Genomic DNA, 19,921 nt, shown 5'->3' on the forward strand with positions numbered 1-19,921 from the left:
ATATATTAGAGACAGACACAGCAGAGAAAATATATTAGAGACACAGCAGAGAGATTATATTAGAGACACAGCAGAGAAAATATATTAGAGAGAGACACTCAACATAGAGAATATATCAGAGAGAGATACAGCATAAATAATGTATTAGAGAGAGACACTCAACATAGAGAATATATCAGAGAGAGATACAGCATAAATAATGTATTAGAGAGAGACACAACAGGGAGAATATATTAGAGACACAGCAGAGAGAATATATTAGAGACACAGCAGAGAACATATTAGAGACAGACACAGCAGAGAGAATATATTAGAGAGACACAGCAGAGAGAATATATTAGAGAAACAACAGAGAGAATATATTAAAGAGACAACAGAGAGAGTATATTAGAGAGTGACACAACAGAGAGAATATATTAGAGAGAGACACAGCAGAGAGAATATATTAGAGAAACAACAGAGAGCGTATATTAGAGAGTGACACAACAGAGAGAATATATTAGAGAGAGACACAGCAAAGAGAATATATTAGAGACAGACACAGCAGAGAGAATATAGTACTAAAGACAGTAGATGCATGGCTTCAAAGCCTCTTGATCATAGTCTCCCACAGATATAAAGGACTGAGGCCCTCGAGAAGAGAGGGAGAGGAGGAGGAGCACAAATTAGAGTATTTAGCGATATGGGCCATAAAAATGCTGCAATAATCATAATAAAAAGGGCCTCGGAGAGAGACGAATGGAAGAAATTACAGAACGCTTATCTCCAAGGGGGCTTGGCTCAGAGACGCTCTGAGCCAGACACATACACACAATTACAAACACACATGCAGTCACACAACAAGTGAGACAAAAGCCCCACAAGTAAGTCTTGCATAGCTTCTCTCCTCTTTTTTTCTCACCCCTTTCTTCATGTTTGTCCTTGTGGAAAATTGTAGATGAACATCTAATCTACTTAAACCTCCCCCTCTGTCCAGACTCTGGAAAAAGCCTCTGCATCCCTCCTGGGAGAATAACCTAACGCAAGGCAACTCAGATATAATCATACCTGCTCTCATATACAGCTGGCTCCAGGGGCCTTGGCTTTGACCAGGGAGAGAGAGAGGAAGGTGGGGGTGAGATAGAGAGAGAGAGAGAGAGAGAGAGAGAGAGAGAGAGAGAGAGAGAGAGAGAGAGAGAGAGAGAGAGAGAGAGAGAGAGAGAGAGAGAGAGAGAGAGAGAGAGAGAGAGAGAGAGAGAGAGAGAGAGAGAAATAAAGAGAGAAATAAAGAGAGAAAGAGAAAGAGAGTTGTGGAATTTTAGCAGCAGACAGAAACAATTCCAAAAGAAGTGAGTCACCTGAAAGCAAAGACATAAACACAGTTGTGGGGAAACAAAATGGCAAAGGTTAAGAGAAAGTAGTGCCAGAGAGTCTAAAATAATAAGATTAACTGTGTTGTGATACACTCTCTCACGTCAGACTGAATGTGCCCATGGGAGGGTCACTGACGTAGAAATACCTGGAGAAGACCTGTGAGGCCATTTAGCCAGTCAACTTCCAGACATTATAGATCAACTGAGGAATGCATCAACTCGTGATCTTTCACACTTATCAATGTGGGAAGGGGGGAGATTACGTGATACCAATCTATCAGCTGTGGAAGCATTGAAACTTACAGCCACTTTCCCATTCCCACTCCCAGTCCACACTCCCAGTCCCCACTCCCACTGCCAGTCCACACTCCCAGTCCCCACTCCCCATCTCCTCTCCTACTAGCCAGATGTGTAGAGGACAGAGGAGAGCTGAGCAGCAGATGCTGTGTGTCTCTATCTGCCCACAGAGAGACTGAGATGCCTTCCATCCAGATTCCATCCGGAACCATTGTCATGGTTGCAGACCCAACACAACCCCGCGTGGGGACTTTGACTGGGTCTGCACTCTGTGCTCCTCAGCCTGTGGTAATGTGATTTAGACGTCACAGCATGCAGGGCCAAGGGCCCGGGACCCATGGAGGATGTGAAGAGAAAAGGACCAGAGTCCCCAGTGATCAAAGCCCAGCTAGTAGTGCTAAGTGATTAGTGCTTTTTGAGGTCGGTTCGGTTTTGGTTAGATTATTAGAAAATAATAACATTAAATGCACTATGCATTATGTGGGTTGAATGCTGTAACAGCACAGAATAAAACAATTAATAAAAGTCCCATGATGGTAATGTTTGCCCATTACTGCTTATCACTTATTAACCATAATTTACTCACATTATGTTACTTTGATACATATTTCAGTTGTTGTGTATATATCATTTTCTTTATTTGATGACTTTATTATTTCATTCCAAGTATTTTGGTATTTTATTAGGATCCCCATTAGCTGTTGCAAAAGCAGCAGCTACTCTTCCTGGGTTCCACACAAAACATGAAACATGACATAAGACAGAACATTAATAGACAAGAACAGCTCAAGGACAGAACTACATAAAAAAAATTTAAAGGCACACGTAGCCTACATATCAATACATACACACAAACTATCTAGGTCAAATAGGGGAGAGGCGTTGTGCCGTGAGGTGTTGCTTTATCTGTTTTTTGAAACCAGGTTTGCTGTTTATTTGAGCAATATGAGATGGAACGGAGTTCCATGCAATAATGGCTCTATATAATACTGTACGCTTTCTTGGATTTGCTCTGGATTTGGGGACTGTGAAAAGACCCCTGGTGGCATGTCTGGTGGGGTAAGTGTGTGTGTCAGAGCTGTGTGTAAGTTGACTATGCAAACAATTTGGGATTTTCAACACGTTTCTAGTCATCATCTCATCTCTATAGAGCTGCTGCTTATGCTGTCTGACAAAATCACTATTTTGTAGTTCTTCAAAGTAAATAAGGCACACTTTTATGACTGCTGAATACCAACTATCAATCACTTAGATAATATATTTTCAGGTAGAGATACCTTGTGAAGCAACAGCTGCTCTCAATGTCACCTCACGATCACGCACTATTCTCTCTTCCGTAGCAGGCATAAAAGAAACACAGACCGGACAAGTAGACGAGCAATGGATTATGGTCATTGTTGTTAATGACCACATTTTATGTGCTAAACTATGTAGAATATTGGCCTGTTGGAAACTACAACTCCCTACTAGATCGCACAGTTCAGATTGGATCTGATTTATCTCTAGAGAAACTGTGCGAAAAAGGATAGGCCTTAAAAAAATGGAATTCAACTAATTGACCGACAATAATAATTGAACCGATGTCGGTCAATTAGTTGTTTAAAAAAAGAAAAAGAACCTAAATTTAGGTTAATCGCTCAGCACTACCAGCTACACGCCTGTTCTCTGGGCTAGGATCAGGTGGCCCTGGCCCTGGGACCTGGGACTGCCACGCACCTCCAGAGGCACCTGTGGAGACTAGAGGCCCTATGGAGAGACTCTGAGAGCCCCAGCAGGAGCCTGAAAGCCCAGCCTGATTGATGATTGGGAGGCTGGTGCAGGGATTTGGGGGACCAGGGTCCATTACAGTCATAGCCAGGCCCAGGACACATGGGCTGTGTCCCAAATGGAACCCTATTCCCTATATAGTGTACACATTTTGACCAGAGCCTAGGTGGGTCTGGGCTCTGGTCAAAACTAGTGTGCTATGTAGGAATTAGGGTGTCATTTGAGAAGTAGCCATGCTAGTGACTGGCCAGGGACAGGGAGGGAGGGGGGCTTGTCTGGACCTATCACGTTACAGTGAAATCAAACCCCTCACAGGATGACAGCTGCTGCCAGCCCCGGCACGCTAGGCCAGTCCCAGGCAGCATACCGTGACTGGTCAGAGCATACCGACGTAAACAAGGAAAATATTCCATTAAATACAAAACTCTCAGTTAATTACTATATAAACAATTATTCATATTTTCAACGAATGCCAATACAACACGCAAAGAGAGGAGGATCCAATTGATGTAAACAGGCACTAGGCTGTGGATATCTACAGTATTAAGGTATGACGAAAACATATTCCAAGTCAGACAATAATAACTACAGCATGATTCAAGGCATTTGGCTAGCCGCCTGCGTCAAGCATTCTGAACGCAATTTCATGACCTTTCAGGTCCCAGTAAATTATGTTTCACGACCAAGCATTCATAATACACCAGCATAGTAAAGTCAAACTTTCATAACCAATGTATGCACAGCCCACTGGTAATAAGCAGTCTGTACCCCAGTACTACTATAACACAGCTGTCAGAGACCTCTCTCTCTACACCACCATCCAGTCAGTCAGACCTGACACTATCACATGCACACGCAAACGCACACGTACCCATGTACCCATGTACACACCCACAAACCTCCAGCTTTCAGTAGCCCTGGCTGCAAAAACTGGGAACAGGGTGGTTTCCTTTATTGACAGAACTAATTATGAGTCTGACAGTCCTCAGTGCTAACTCAAAACATCCTTCAATTAGCCAGCCAGTAAGACTAATCTATCAAAATATTCTACCTCCCTCCCTCGGCAAATAATAATAATGGTCAATCAACTTCAGAATGAAAGCAGCAGGCACTTTATTATAACAGAAATACAGTTGGTTGGAGCAGCTGCCTATATGATGGCTAATGACTTTGTATATAGTACCTCTTAGTAGCCCTTTGTAACTGGGTTGATATACTGTATAAAGTCACAACTGGAATTATATTTTATTTCATACTAATACAACTGCTCAGAGAAAAATTCAAATAGAGCTTTTTGGCCACGCAAACCAGTGGTAGGTTTGGCGTCTGCATATGCAGACAAGTACCTCATACATACTGTAAAATATGGTGGTGGATCTTTTATGTTATAGGGCTATTTTGCTTCCCCTGGTCCTGGGGCCCTTGTTAAGGTCATGAACTTTACTCTGTACTAGGACATTTTAGCCCAAAACCTGGTTGCCTCTGCAAGGAGGCTGAAACTTCGCCACAAGTAGATCTTCCAGCAAAACAATAACCCCAAGCACATATAAAATTCCACAAAGAAATGGTTAATTGACCACAAAATCAGCATATGTAATGGCCATCTCAGTCTCCGGACTTAAACCCCATTGAAAAACTGTGGTTTGAATTGAAGAGGGCAGTCCGTAAGCGCAGACGAAGAATATCAAGGATCCAGAAAGATTCTGTAACGGTCTAAGATCCCTCCCACCGTGTTCTCCAATCTCATAAACATTTTAGAAAAAGGCTCAGCGCAATTATCCTCGCAAGGGGTGGGTGCCAGAGTATTGAAAACAAAAACAAAAACAAAATATTTGTATCTGAACAATTGTATTACTATAAAATAATTTAATTGTGTATTTTTTGAGCATACAATATAGCTCATTATTTGTATTATTTATTTTATAGTATTTTCTTGCTCATCTTTATCAAGGGTGCCAATAACTTCGGTCGTGACTACAGTATATCACCATACGGTGACTTGCCATATTCTATAACTAGGCCTGGGGAAACATGTCGCGGCATGCTCAAAACAGGATGCTCAGCAACACAATCATCACTCCTCTACAGCAGACAGACAGCACTAGACGAGAGCAGAAAAGACTAGACTGTTGGAAAAGCCTTGCATTGCCTGGAACTTATCCCATGAACATTAAGATCTAGCTTTATCAGATAGGTGTGTGTGTGTGCATGCATGTGTTTGTGTTGTCTGTATCTTGGTTCTTTCTGGATCACTGTTCAGACAGTAGAGGGGCAGAACTTTCTGTGGGGGTAGATAGCAGGGAGCAACTCAGAGGGCTGCCAAAGAAGGGAACCTGTTGACTGCTCTTATCAGCACCCCACAGGCCGTCACCCTGCTGATCTGAGGGCCGTTGGAGCCACTACCTGGAGACTCTCCACTGCACAGTGATGCTAATCAGTCTGCCTCCAACCTCCAACCCCAGGTCATACACATACACACCGAGACACACAGACAGATAAGACTTCAGGAGCAGATATTTCTTCATGGGATGATAGTAATCAGGGTGTGATAAGGTAGACTGGCAGGGGAATTAGGGGATGCAGAGGAAAACAACGCTCCATCAAGGAGGGAATGATGCAGACCCAGATCTCATACCCAGATCTCTGTCTGAATGCTGTGCATTCACGTCATGTACAGTAACCCTTCTGATCCCCATGGGAACAACAATTCTAGAGGTGCCATCATATAACTTCATATCCATTGAACATGTTAAATGATCCTTTACAGGGTGTCAGTCAGCATTATTCAAATAAACCATACATCTATAATATGTGTGCTCAGCATAACACAGTGTCAGGACACCCAGGAGGAGATAGATCTGAAGAGATAGCTGTGTCAGTGCTTGTTTTGACATCTGACTCTGGTGATGACAGTGCCATCGCTGCTTGTTTATTAAGAGGCAGATGACTAGAGAAATGTGGTTCTCTGCTACTACGGTGCGTTCGTAAATTCACTCCGATTTTAGAGCACTCTCGTTTGAGTGTGCCAGAGCCCAGAATAACTGATAAATTTACGAATGCGCAACAACCATTGAATATGACCTGAATATGACCACCAAGGTGCAAATTCGAAATTTGGGTAGTGCATCATCAGTTCCTCTTGTCATGTTAGTCATTGCAGACCTTAGAGAGCTATTTATAACTTGTCAGAAATGTCCAGATCAACTAGCCCATGTCAGCTAACGTTTTTTTATTTAGGTTTTTTAGCCCAAAGATTTTGTTGTAATTTTTTTGTCTCAAATATCACATGAATACACATTAGACATTGCTACATTTATAGAATTGCAAGAAAATGAGCTTTAAAACTGAAACATTCTCTCAACCAACATGAGGTGTGTGAACAGTTTTTGTCATGAACAGTGCTTGTGCCCACAGAAATAGACGTGGTGAGTGAAAAAAAGTTTGAGAACCCCTGCTCTAGATAACATGAAAACAGCCTATCCAACTCTGCTAGGGCAAGTAAAAGGGTCAGAGTGAGGTGTTCTCCCATTTGTGTCTGGAAGTAGCTAGCAAGCTAGCCAACTTTAGCCAGTTAACTTGCGCGCTTGACTGCCGTTGTGAGGTCAGAATACTCGGATCAACTCTACTCCTCGGCCAGAGCATCCAGTGTGCCCTCTGAACACTCCGAGAGCGAAACGAACTGACAATCTGACAACACTACATTTACGAATGCCCAGAGCACACTCTGAGCGCACTCTGGCACTCCAGAGTGAATTTACGAACACACCCTACAATTACCCTATTCCAAGAGGTTTGGAATAGTATTTTCTTACTGTTAGAATTAGTTCTCTAATAACTATGTTACCAGAGAGAGAGAGAGAGTAGTAGTGGTGGCATTGTGTATATTTACAGTACACTAGGTTGTTTGACCTGTCTCTTGCCCTTTGTAGTGTCCCTCAGTTCCACTCCAATCTTCGCATATAGAAGCTGTATTCTCTGTAATCAACTCTTAGTGCCTAAAGAGATGTTACACCACACCTCTGTCCTTTAGGAGCTGTGCTATCATCCATTTGTGCCTGGGGAGCTGTACAGCCAGTCACCCTCCAGGCAGAGCTCAGAGCAGCTACAGTATCTATGAATTCCAACTGATAAAACAATCATCTGCTAAGCCTCACGCTGATCCACGGCAAATAATCTCTCGTTTGATGTTTGCCTTTGGGAAGTTGATTAGACAAAATGGCCTGTGTGTGTGTGTGTGTGTGTGTTTAAGTGAGTGAGTGAAATGTGTGAGAGTGAGAGACAGTTGAGTACCACTCAGTACTCTACCCTGCACCTAAGAGACTGCTGCCTTATGTACATAGTCATTGAAAACTGATCATTTTAATAATGTTTACATACTGTTTAACCCACTTAATTTGTATATATATACTGTATTCTAGTCAAGGCCTATCCTATATAACTACTGCTGTACCCATAATGTCTATACACAACATCATATATATATATATATATATATATATATATTTATAGTCCGGACTCTGACATTGCTCGTTCTAATATTTCTTCATTCCTTTCTTTTTCTTTTTGGGATTTGCGTGTTTTGTATTGGTACGTATTACTGCACTGTTGGGAGCATTTCACTACACTCGCGGTAACATCTGCTAAATATGTGTACGCGACCAATACAATTTGATTTGATTTTGAGAGAGAGAGAGAGAGAGAGAGATTGCTGTCCGGGCCCTCTCCCTCGATTTGTTTATTTTCAGCCCTATCAGCCAATCATACAGCCAGACCCAGACTATGTGTGCATGCCAAATTGCACCCTATTCCCTATATAGTGCAATACTTTATCGGCCTGATTGAAAGTAGTGCACAAAATAGAGAATAGGGTGCCATTTGGGACACAGACCTAGACTAGGAGATTCACTCAGACCTCTACTGTTTATCTCTCTGCTGCTACGACAGAATGACGTTTGTTTATTCACAAAATATCAGCACACATTTTTTGACACACAAGCCAGTGACATGGGAAACGCCACCTTGAGGAAATGCTCTTTCTCTCTCTGACTCACTCAGTCACTCGCTACCAGCTGGGTTACTTATTAACATTACAAGTGGCGCATCTAATGTCCTGCAAATGTGCCACAAAATAATTCTGTCCTTTATCCGAGACCAGTATTTCCCTCCCACGCTGCTGAACACACAGCCTCGACCTGGTTCTTACAAGTCTTATCAGGGATCTGCTGGTGGAGAATTCTCTCTCTCTCTCTCTCTCTCTCTCTCTCTCTCTCTCTCTCTCTCTCTCTCTCTCTCTCTCTCTCTCTCTCTCTCTCTCTCTCTCTCTCTCTCTCTCTCTCTCTCTCTCTCTCTCTCTCTCTCTCTCTCTCTCTCTCTCTCTCTCTCTCTCTCTCTCTCTCTCTCTCTCTCTCTCTCTCTCTCTCTCTCTCTCTCTCTCTCTCTCTCTCCCTCCCCTCCCTCCTCCCTCTCTCCCTCTCTCCCTCTCTCCCTGCAAACAATTTGGAATTTCTTATAAAAACAAGAAGTCTTTACTCAACTCTTAGCCAAGAGAGACTGGCATGCATAGTATTAATATTAGCCCTCTGATTACAATGAAGAGCAAGACGTGCCGCTCTGTTCTGGGTCAGGTGCAACTTAACTAGGTCTTTCTTTGCAGCACTGGACCATATGACTGGACGATAACTAGAGTCTGCAGGACTTGCTTTGTGTGGTGTCAAAAAAGCAGAGCATCTCTTTATTACGGACATACCTCTCCCCATCTTTACAACCATTGAATCTACAGTTGAAGTCAGAAGTTTACATACACTTAGGTTGGAGTCATTAAAACTTGTTTTTCAACCACTCCACACATTTCTTGTTAACAAACTATCGTTTTGGCAAGTCGGTTAGGAAATCTACTTTGTGCATGACAAGTAATTTTTCCAACAATTGTTTACAGACAGATTATTTCACTTATAATTCACTGTTTCACAATTCCAGTAGGTCAGAAGTTTACATACACTAAGTTGACTGTGCCTTTAAACAGCTTGGAAAATTCCAGAAAATGATGTCATGGCTTTAGAAGATTCTGATAGGCTAATTGACATCATTTGAGTCAATTGGAGGTGTACCTGTGGATGTATTTCAAGGCCTACCTTCAAACTCAGTGCCTCTTTGCTTGGCATCATGGGAAAATCAAAAGAAATCAGCCAAGACCTCAGAAAAAGAATGGTAGACCTCCACAAGTCTAGTTCATCCTTGGGAGAAATTCCCAAACACCTGAAGGTACCACGTTCATCTGTACAAACAATAGTACGCAAGTATAAACACCATGGGACCATGCAGCCATCATACCTCTCAGGAAGGAGACGCGTTCTGTCTCCTAGAGATGAACGTACTTTGGTGTGAAAAGTGCAAATGAATCCCAGAACAACAGCAAAGGACCTTGTGAAGATGCTGGAGGAAACAGGTACAAAAGTATCTATATCCACAGTAAAACGAGTCCTATATCGACATAACCTGAAAGGCCGCTCAGCAAGGAAGAAGCCACTGCTCCAAAACCGCCATAAAAAAGCCAGACTACGGATTGCAACTGCACATGGGGACAAAGATCGTACTTTTTTGAGAAATGTCCTCTGGTCTGATGAAACAAAAATAGAACTGTTTGGCCATAATGACCATCGTTATGTTTGTAGGAAAAAGGGCGTTGCTTGCAAGCCAAAGAACACCATCCCAACCGTGAAGCACGGGGTGGCAGCATCATGCTGTGGTGGTGCTTTGCTGCAGGAGGGTCTGGTGCACTTCACAAAATACATGGCATCATGAGGAAGGAAAATTATGTGGATATATTGAAGCAACATCTCAAGACATCAGTCAGGAAGTTAAAGCTTGGTCGCAAATGGGTCTTCCAAATGGACAATGACCCCAAGCATACTTCCAAAGTTGTGGCAAAATGGCTTAAGGACAACAAAGTCAAGGTATTGGAGTGGCCATCACAAAGCCCTGACCTCAATCCTATAGAAAATGTGTGGGCAGAACTGAAAAAGCGTGTGCAAGCAAGGAGGCCTACATACACCTGACTCAGTTACACCAGCTTTGTCAGGAGGAACGGGCCAAAATTCACCCAACTTATTGTGGGAAGCTTGTGGAAGGCTACCCGAAACGTTTGACCCAAGTTAAACAATTTAAAGGCAATGCTACCAAATACTAATTGAGTGTATGTAAACTTCTGACCCACTGGGAATGTGATGAAAGCTTAAATAAATCATTCTCGCTACTATTATTCTGACATTTCACATTCTTAAAATAAAGTGGTGAACCTAACTGACCTAAAACAGGGAATTTTGTCAGGAATTGTGAAAAACAGAGTTTAAATGTATTTGGCTAAGGTGTATGTAAACTTCCGACTTCAACTGTATATATTTTCACTATGACAGTTTACAATCTAAGGTAACACCAAGTAATTTAGTCTCCTCAAGTTGTTCAACAGCCACACCATTTATTACCAGATTCAGCTGAGGTCTAGAACTTAGGGAATGATTTGTACCAAACACAATGCTCTTCATTTTAGAGACGTTCAGGACCAGTTTATTACTGGCCACCCATTCCAAACCAGACTACAACTCTTGAAGGGTGTCAGTGACTTCATTAGCTGTGGTTGCTGATGCATATATGGTTGAACAATCAGCATACATGGACACACATGCTTTGTTTAATGCCAATGGCAGGTCATTGGTAAAAACAGAAAAGAGTAGAGGGCCTAGAGAGTTGCCCTGCGGTACACCACACTTTACATGTTTGACATTAAAGAAGCTTCCATTAAAGAAAACCCTCTGAGTTCTATTAGAGAGATAGCTCTGAATCCACGACATGGCAGAAGTTGATAAGCCATAACACATACGTTTTCTCAACAACAGGATATGGTCAATAATATCAAAGGCTGCACTGAAATCTAACAGTACAGCTCCCACAATCTTCTTATTATCCATTTCAACCAATCATCAGTCATTTATTCTTCACTAGTTTACTCCAATTAGGGAAGGGGTGGTGGGGTTGGAAAGTAATAAAGGGAAATATTTATTTGATACACTGCCGATTTTGCAGGTTTTCCTACTTACAAAGCATGTAGAGGTCTGTAATTTTTATCATAGGTACACTTCAATTGTGAGAGACGGAATCTAATACAAAAATCCAGAAAATCACATTGTATGATTTTTAAGTAATTAATTTGCATTTTATTGCATGACATAAGTATTTGATACATCAGAAAAGCAGAACTTAATATTTGGTACAGAAACCTTTGTTTGCAATTACAGAGATCATACGTTTCCTGTAGGTCTTGACCAGGTTTGCACACACTGCAGCAGGGATTTTGGCCCACTCCTCCATACAGACCTTCTCCAGATCCTTCAGGTTTCGGGCCTGTCGCTGGGCAATACGGACTTTCAGCTCCCTCCAAAGATTTTCTATTGGGTTCAGGTCTGGAGACTGGCTAGGCCACTCCAGGACCTTGAGATGCTTCTTACGGAGCCACTCCTTAGTTGCCCTGGCTGTGTGTTTCGGGTCGTTGTCATGCTGGAAGACCCAGCCACGACCCATCTTCAATGCTCTTACTGAGGGAAGGAGGTTGTTGGCCAAGATCTCGCGATACATGGCCCCTTCCATCCTCCCCTCAATACGGTGCAGTCGTCCTGTCCCCTTTGCAGAAAAGCATCCCCAAAGAATGATTTTTCCACCTCCATGCTTCACGGTTGGGATGGTTTTCTTGGGGTTGTACCCATCCTTCTTCTTCCTCCAAACACGGTGAGTGGAGTTTAGACCAAAAAGCTCTATTTTTGTCTCATCAGACCACATGACCTTCTCCCATTCCTCCTCTGGATCATCCAGATGGTCATTGGCAAAATTCAGACGGGCCAGACATGCGCTGGCTTGAGCAGGGGGACCTTGCGTGCGCTGCAGGATTTTAGGGCCCTCCTGTAGCTCAGTTGGTAGAGCATGGCGCTTACAACGCCAGGGTTGTGGGTTCGTTTCCCACGGGGGCCCACTAACTGTAAGTCGCTTTGGATAAGAGCGTCTGCTAAATGACTAAAATGTAAAATGTAAATGTAATCCATGATGGCGTAGTGTGTTACTAATGGTTTTCTTTGAGACTGTGGTCCCAGCTCTCTTCAGGTCATTGACCAGGTCCTGCCGTGTAGTTCTGGGCTGATCCCTCACCTTCCTCATGATCATTGTCACGCCCTGACTCAGGGGACGCTTAAATGTTGAGTCAGGGTGTGTATGTTCTATGTTGGGTATTTCTATGTTGGTGTTCTATTATGTGTATTTCTATGTTGGCCGGTGTGGTTCCCAATCAGAGGCAGCTGTAGCTCGTTGTCTCTGATTGGGGACAATACTTAGGCAGCCTATTGGCACTAGTGGGTTGTGGGATCTTGTTCCAGTTAAGGTATGTTGTGTTGTGCTGCCTTGGACTTCACGTTTCGTTTTGTTTGTTGTTTTGTCGTTGTGTTTAATATTTAATAAACATGTACGCATATCACGCTGCGCCTTGGTCAGTCCCGTTCATGAACGATCGTGACAGAAGATCCCACCAAACGAGGACCAAGCAGCGTGCCCAGGAAGAGCGAATTGCCATGTCACAGGTGGGCAAATGGTGGTCATGGGAGGAGATATTTGCGGGGAAAGGGCCATGGGCAAAGGTAGATGCCCAGGCAGGAGAGGAGCAACGGCAGCACAGAGGAAGCCGGTCGAGGAAGAAGCCCGAGAGACAGCCCCAAGAACATTTTGGTACGTAGCTCCATGTTATGTGGAGCTACGTACTGTGTCGCCAGTGCGCCGGCACAGTCCTGTACGTCCTGTGCTTGCACCACGCACGTGCCGTGCGAAGATGGGCATCCAGCCAGGACGGGGTGTGCCGGCTCAACACTCCTGGTCTCCAGTACGCCTCCTCGGTCCCGCGTATCCTGCGGCAGTTCTACGAGCTGTATCGCCAGTGCGCGTGCACAGCCCAGTCCGTCCTGTGCCAGCGCCCCGCACGTGTAGTGCGAAAGTGGGCAGCCAGCCAGGACGGGTTGTGCCAGCTCTCCGCTCCAGACCTCCATTCCGCCTTCGCAGTCCGGTCCGGCCCGTTCCTGCTCCTCGCACCAGGCCAGTGGTGCGCGTCACCAGCACGGCCCGGCCTGTTCCTGCTCCTCGCACCAAACCAGTGGTGCGTGTTCCCAGCCCGGCCCGGCCTGTTCCTGCTCCTCGCACCAAGCCAGTGGTGCGCGTCGCCAGCCCGGTCCGGCCTGCTCCGGCCCCTCGCACCAAGCCAGTGGTGCGTGTCGCCAGCCCGGCCCGGCCTGTTCCTGCCCCTCGCACCAAGCCAGTGGTGCGCGTCGCCAGTCCGGCCCGGCCTGTTCCTGCCCCTCGCACCAAGCCAGTGGTGCTTGTCGCCAGCCCGGCCTGTTCCTGCCCCTCGCACCAAGCCAGTGGTGCGCGTCGCCAGCCCATCCCGGCCCGGCCTGTTCCTACTTTGCGCCGTTCATTTTTCCCTCGATCTTGACTAGTTTCCCAGTCCCTGCCGCTGAAAAACATCCCACAGCATGATGCTGCTACCACCATGCTTCACCATAGGGATGGTGCCAGGTTTCCTCCAGATGTGACGCTCAGCATTCATGCAAAAAGTTCAATCTTGGTTTCATCAGACCAGAGAATCTTGTTTCTCATGGTCTGAGAGTCTTTAGGTGCCTTTTGGCAAACTCCAAGCGGGCTGTCATGTGCCTTTTACTGTGGAGTGGCTTCCGTCTGGCCACTCTACCAGAAAGACCTGATTGGTGGAGTGCTGCAGAGATGGTTGTCCTTCTGGAAGGTTCTCCCATCTCCACAGAGGAACTCTGGAGCTCTGTCAGAGTGACCGTTGGGTTCTTGGTCACCTCCCTGACCATGGCTCTTCTCCACTGATTACTCAGTTTGGTCGGGCGACCAGCTCTAGGAAGAGTCTTGGTGGTTCCAAACGTATTCCTTTTAAGAATGATTGAGGCCACTGTGTTCTTGGGGACCTTCAATGCTGCACATTTTTTGGTACCCTTCCCCACAACTGTGCCTCGACACAATCCTGTCTCTGAGCTCTCCGGACACTTCCTTTGACCTCATGGCTTGGTTTTTCTCTGACATGCACTGTCAACTGTGGGACCTTATATAGACAGGTGTGTGCCTTTCCAAATCATGTTCAATCAATTTAATTTACCACAGGTAGACTCCAATCAAGTTGTAGAAACATCTCAATGATGATCAATGGAAACAGGATGCACCGGAGCTCAATTTCGAGTCTCATAGCAAAGGGTCTGAATACCTATGTAAGTAAGGTATTTCTGTTTTTATTTTTTATAAATTAGCAAAAATATCGAAAAACCTGTTTTCGCTTCATGGGGTATCATTATGGGGTACCGTGTGTACATTGATGAGGAAAATATATAATTTCATCAATTTGTGACCGACCGGCTCGATCTTATGTAGCACAATTTGAAAGTTGATAAACTTCTAACCTCACTTTTGAGAAAATGGTCCTTGAATGTTTTGGTACCTACTGGAGAGCTCTTCTTTGTCTACACCCATTCAGCATCGTTCACACCCTCTTAAGCTTTAGCCTCACCCATCACTTTAAGGATTCACATGTGAGGCTATGTACTAAACAACCAAATGTTTCAAAACTAAAGGCTGGCTTATATATACTGTAAATTTTATCTGGAGTGCCAGAGTGTGCTCTGGGAGTTCGTAAACTCAGAGTGCTGTCAGATTGTACGTTCATAAATTCAGAGCGTTTCGTACTTGGATCATTCAGAGCGCAAACTGGACTCTTTTGCGGAGGAGTATGGTTCATCCGAGCATTCTGACCTAACAGCAAATCAAATCAAATCAAATGTTATTGGTCACATGCGCCGAATACAACAGGTGCAGACATTACAGTGAAATGCTTACTTACAGCACTTAACCAACAGTGCATTTATTTTTAACAAAACAAGTAAAAATAAAACAACAACAAAAAAAGTGTTGAGAAAAAAAGAGTAGAAGTAAAATAAAATAACAGTAGGGAGGCTATATATACAGGGGGGTACCGGTGCAGAGTCAATGTGCGGGGGCACCGGCTAGTTGAGATAGTTGAAGTAATATGTACATGTGGGTAGAGTTAAAGTGACTATGCATAAATAATTAACAGAGTAGCAGCAGCGTAAAAAGGATGGGGTGGGGGGGCAGTGCAAATAGTCCGGGTAGCCATGATTAGCTGTTCATGAGTCTTATGGCTTGGGGGTAGAAGCTGTTGAGAAGTCTTTTGGACCTAGACTTGGCACTCCGGTAGTCAAGCACCCAAGCTAATATTGGCTAGCTTGCTAGCTACTTCCAGACACAAATGAGAGAACAGCTCACTGACCATTTTACTCGCCCTAGCAGAGCTGGTTAGGCTGTTTTTATGTTATCTAGGGCTTTGCTGACTGCAACTGTGCTGCTGGCAAATATGTAATTACACTTTTTTGCCTATGTTTACTGACACTGGCCATATTCAATGGGTGTTGAGCGTTCGTAAATTCGTCAGTTATTCTGCGCTCTGGCACACTCAGGCAAGAGCGCACTGAAATCGGAGTAGATAGCCAGAGCGAATTTACCAGCTACGTCTAACGACAGTTATCGCAGTGACATCATAAACATTCTATTGAAATAGTTACTTGCATAGTGGAGTCTTTTGTTTAGACATGTAGCTAGCTAGCTAAACAATGAACCATAATCCCAACTCATAACGTAACTACCCTGCATGAATCTGCAGGTAGCTAACCAACCAGGTTCAATGTTAGCTAGCTAACATTAGGCTATAACTAGCAATGCAAATGGCTCTGAGATACGAATAATATTACTACACAGATCATACACGTAATATTAGCTAGCTAGCCAGCCAGCTAGCGTTATCTAGCTAGCTAACAGTTCACTTTAACTTGAAATTAAAATGACTTTCTGACAAAATTAGAAATGTGTAATATCTGAAAATGTAGCTAGCTAGACTCTCTTACCCGTATACATGGATGGACGCTTCTCCCTCTCTGTCACGGAAGCCATGGTTCCCCTTAGTTTGAAGATGTAATCAGGAGACAGGTGTTTTATGCAACAGCCTTCTTTGTGCTCTCTTTTCGACTCCGTCTGCATATTTGCAATCAAACGCAATAATTTTCTCCATCTCCTTAGCTATCATACTCTAATTCCACTGATTTCAAAACTCGGTCCTCCAGAAATTGGAGAGCAACACTTATGCAGTTCTACTACGTGATATCTTTCAAAAAAGCTGCGTTAGAAAGGATTACCTACACATACTGACCAGCTCATACTATAGACAGAAGCATGCTACATGGCAGACCAATCCGAATTCATCTCTCGGCATGTCCATCCCACTCATTATCTGTGCCAATCATGGCTAGGGGGAAGGTTGCTGTCTTTTTCTGTGGCTAAACCAACTAGGCTCATAATTTAACCATTTTATTCGTATTTACAGATGGCATACACGTTTGTTATTAAGGCACATGAAAGCATTTCTGCTAAAAAACGCATTTTGATTTAAAAAATACAGTTAACGTTCAAATGGTGCTCCTGTGAAGTAGTTATGCGCGACATACGCCTAGTTTCCTGAAACGAGTCACATTTTAGAATAAGGCTGTAACGTAACAAAATGTGGAAAAAGTCAAGGCGTCTGATTACTTTCCGAATGCACTGTAACATTGTATTTGGTCAAACACCATTTTTTCCAACAGTTTGCTAAGAGCTGGCAGCAAGCTGATAGGTCTGCTGTCAGAACCAGTAAAGGCTGCTTTACCACTCTTGGGTACCACTTTGGCTTCCCTCCAGGCCTGAGGACAAAGACTTTCCTCTAGGCTCAGATTACATTTGACAGATAGGAGTGGCTATAGAGTCAGCTATCATCCTCAGTAGCTTTCCATCTAAGTTGTCATTTCCAGGAGGTTTGTCATTATTGATCGATAACAATAATTTTTCCATCTCTCCCACACTAACTTTACATAACTCAAACTTACAATGATTTTCTTTCATTATTCGTTTTTTTATGCATGAGTACGATGGCTCACTGTTCGTTGTTGGCATTTCCTACCTAAGTTTGCCCACTTTGCCAATGAAGTAATCGTTTAAATAATTGCCAACATCAAATGGTTTTGTGATGAATAAGCCATCTGACTCTATGAAAGATTTTTTCTTTCTGCCCATAATTTCATTTAAAGTACTCCAACGTTTTTATATAATTGATTTTGGCTTCATAATACAGTTTCTTCTTCTTTTGTTGAGTTTAGTCACATCATTTCTCAATTTGCAGTAAGTCAGCCAGTCAGTTTCTTAACAAGTTCAGTGTCTGGATGCTCCTTATTAATCACATCAGACCGACAAATATTTTTACCATCCACATAAGAGTCACAGCAAAATATTTTGTATAATCTCTTATTTACATTTTAGTCATTTAGCAGACGCTCTTATCCAGAGCGACTTACAGTTAGTGAATACATATCTATTTATACTGGCCCCCCGTGGGAATCAAACCCACAACCCTGGTGTTGCAAACGCCATGCTCTATCAACTGAGCTACATCCCTGCCGACCATTCCCTCCCCTACCCTGGGCCAATTGTGCGCCGCCCATGAGTCTCCCGGTCGCGGCCGGCTGCGACAGAGCCTGGATTCGAACCAGGATCTCTAGTGGCACAGTTAGCACTGCGATGCAGTGCCTTAGACCACTGCGCCACTCAGGAGTTAGTCTTATATACTATTATAGGCCCAGCTTTTGGAACTTTGGCTTTCCTGGATATATAGTGATCACTGGATCCAATGGGTACGGATACACCTTTAGAACAAAGTTCTACAATATTAGTAAAAATGTGATCAATAGAGTACATGTGGATGATCTTGTTCCTGTAGTGTTTGTAAACACCCGGGTAGGTTGAATAATAACCTGAACCAGATTACAGGCACTGGTTACAGTGAGAAGCTTCCTCTTGAGCAGACAGCTTGGTGAAAACCAGTCAATATTCAGGTCCCCAAAAGAGTAGACCTCGTGGTGTGTTCCATCAGAGATTATTTGTTATTGTTTGAACATTGAGAGGTATAAATGTGAGCCTATCACTGTCAGAGTCAGACCTACATGCACAGTCACCACCGAGGTGTTCTGTTTCACTTAATTAGCCAATTTATCCATGGAGTATTGGACAGCAGCCAGGAGGCAGCATATTGTGAAGCAGGCAAATGCAGCTGTGCATTTCTCTCTGTTATTAGAAGGATAAGGGCCCAGAGCCTCTGACAGCATCCCAAATGGCACCATATTCCCTACATAGTGCACTACTTTTGATGGGCTCTGGTCAAAAGTAGTGCACTATACAGGGAAAAGGGAGCCATTTAGTGATGCAGCCTCTGACTGGTGTATGTCCATACAAAATGGGCTCACTGGGAGCATGGTAGGAAACTATTAATTTCTCTCACTTCTGAAGTAAAAACGTGGAAGAACTCAAAAAGCATGAGGGTTTCACACGTAGATGTGGAGAGGATATAGAACAGGCCTGACAGAATGCAGCTGGTGTGTGTGATGTGTGTGTGTGTTCTGTGTGTGTACATCAGGAGTCTCCAACCTTTTCTAGCATGAGAGCTACTTTTAAAAAATTAAACATGTCGCAAACTACACTTTTTTTTTGCTTTCAAATAGGAACATTCTTCTCCTCTCCCCTGCAACTCTTCCCCGGGTCCTTAGAGTACAAGAGAAAGTAGTGCACTATGTTTTCTGCCAATATACCTGGTAAAATAATGGTTAATAAACAACTCTAAGACGGGCCCTATAAACTCAGATATTTTCCCCCAAATTATGTTTTCTCAGTATTATTTTTCCTGGTTTTAGATTTTGCTTTGTTTTTCATTTTCAAAATGACAATTGTTCATAGAAAAACAACTACATTTGATGTTCTGAGTCCATGTCAATGCTTAAATCACATCAGAAGACCATCTTATTTAGGTCTGGAAGAACACATTTTTATTTTGAGTGTAGTTCCCCTTTAATTTCTCAGCTGGCCCTTTTAATTGCACATCTAGCAAGTGAGGAATGTTATGTCTAATGTCCTGGTCTAGCGATGGTTCTGTACTGCTTCTGCTCATTTCATGGCAAAGTTTGCAAATAACAATAGATACAAAATATATTCTTACTCAAGATATACTTCTGCCAGGTAAGCCTACTTTGTAGTTAACATTTAATTTAGAATGTTTTGGGGAAAGTATTTCTGTCAACCCAGAAGACAATAATCACATTAACTGGCTACACACGGAGTGATAGACAAACAAGCGCACCACACAGACAGACAAGACAATATTGCTGGAAATTAATTGGCAGATATTGTGTTAGGTTTGGCTTTTTAAGACAATAGTTGCTAACCAGGGGTGGGATAATGTCAATGTTGCATTGATTAAATAGTAGCTGGGAGCTTGCGGTGTCTGTACAGTTTGCGATGGAACACGTGAAAATTGCATG

General features: G+C 43.4%; 1 protein-coding gene across 1 annotated transcript in view; it reads right to left on the bottom strand.

Moving 5' to 3' along the window:
* The window catches only part of LOC311130646 (transforming growth factor beta receptor type 3-like), a 149,827-nt gene that overhangs the window by 68,275 nt on the left and 61,631 nt on the right, over positions 1-19,921 (bottom strand).

The sequence above is a fragment of the Coregonus lavaretus genome (assembly GCF_964263955.1).
Source record: "Coregonus lavaretus genome assembly, chromosome: 6".
Lineage (NCBI taxonomy): Eukaryota > Metazoa > Chordata > Actinopteri > Salmoniformes > Salmonidae > Coregonus > Coregonus lavaretus.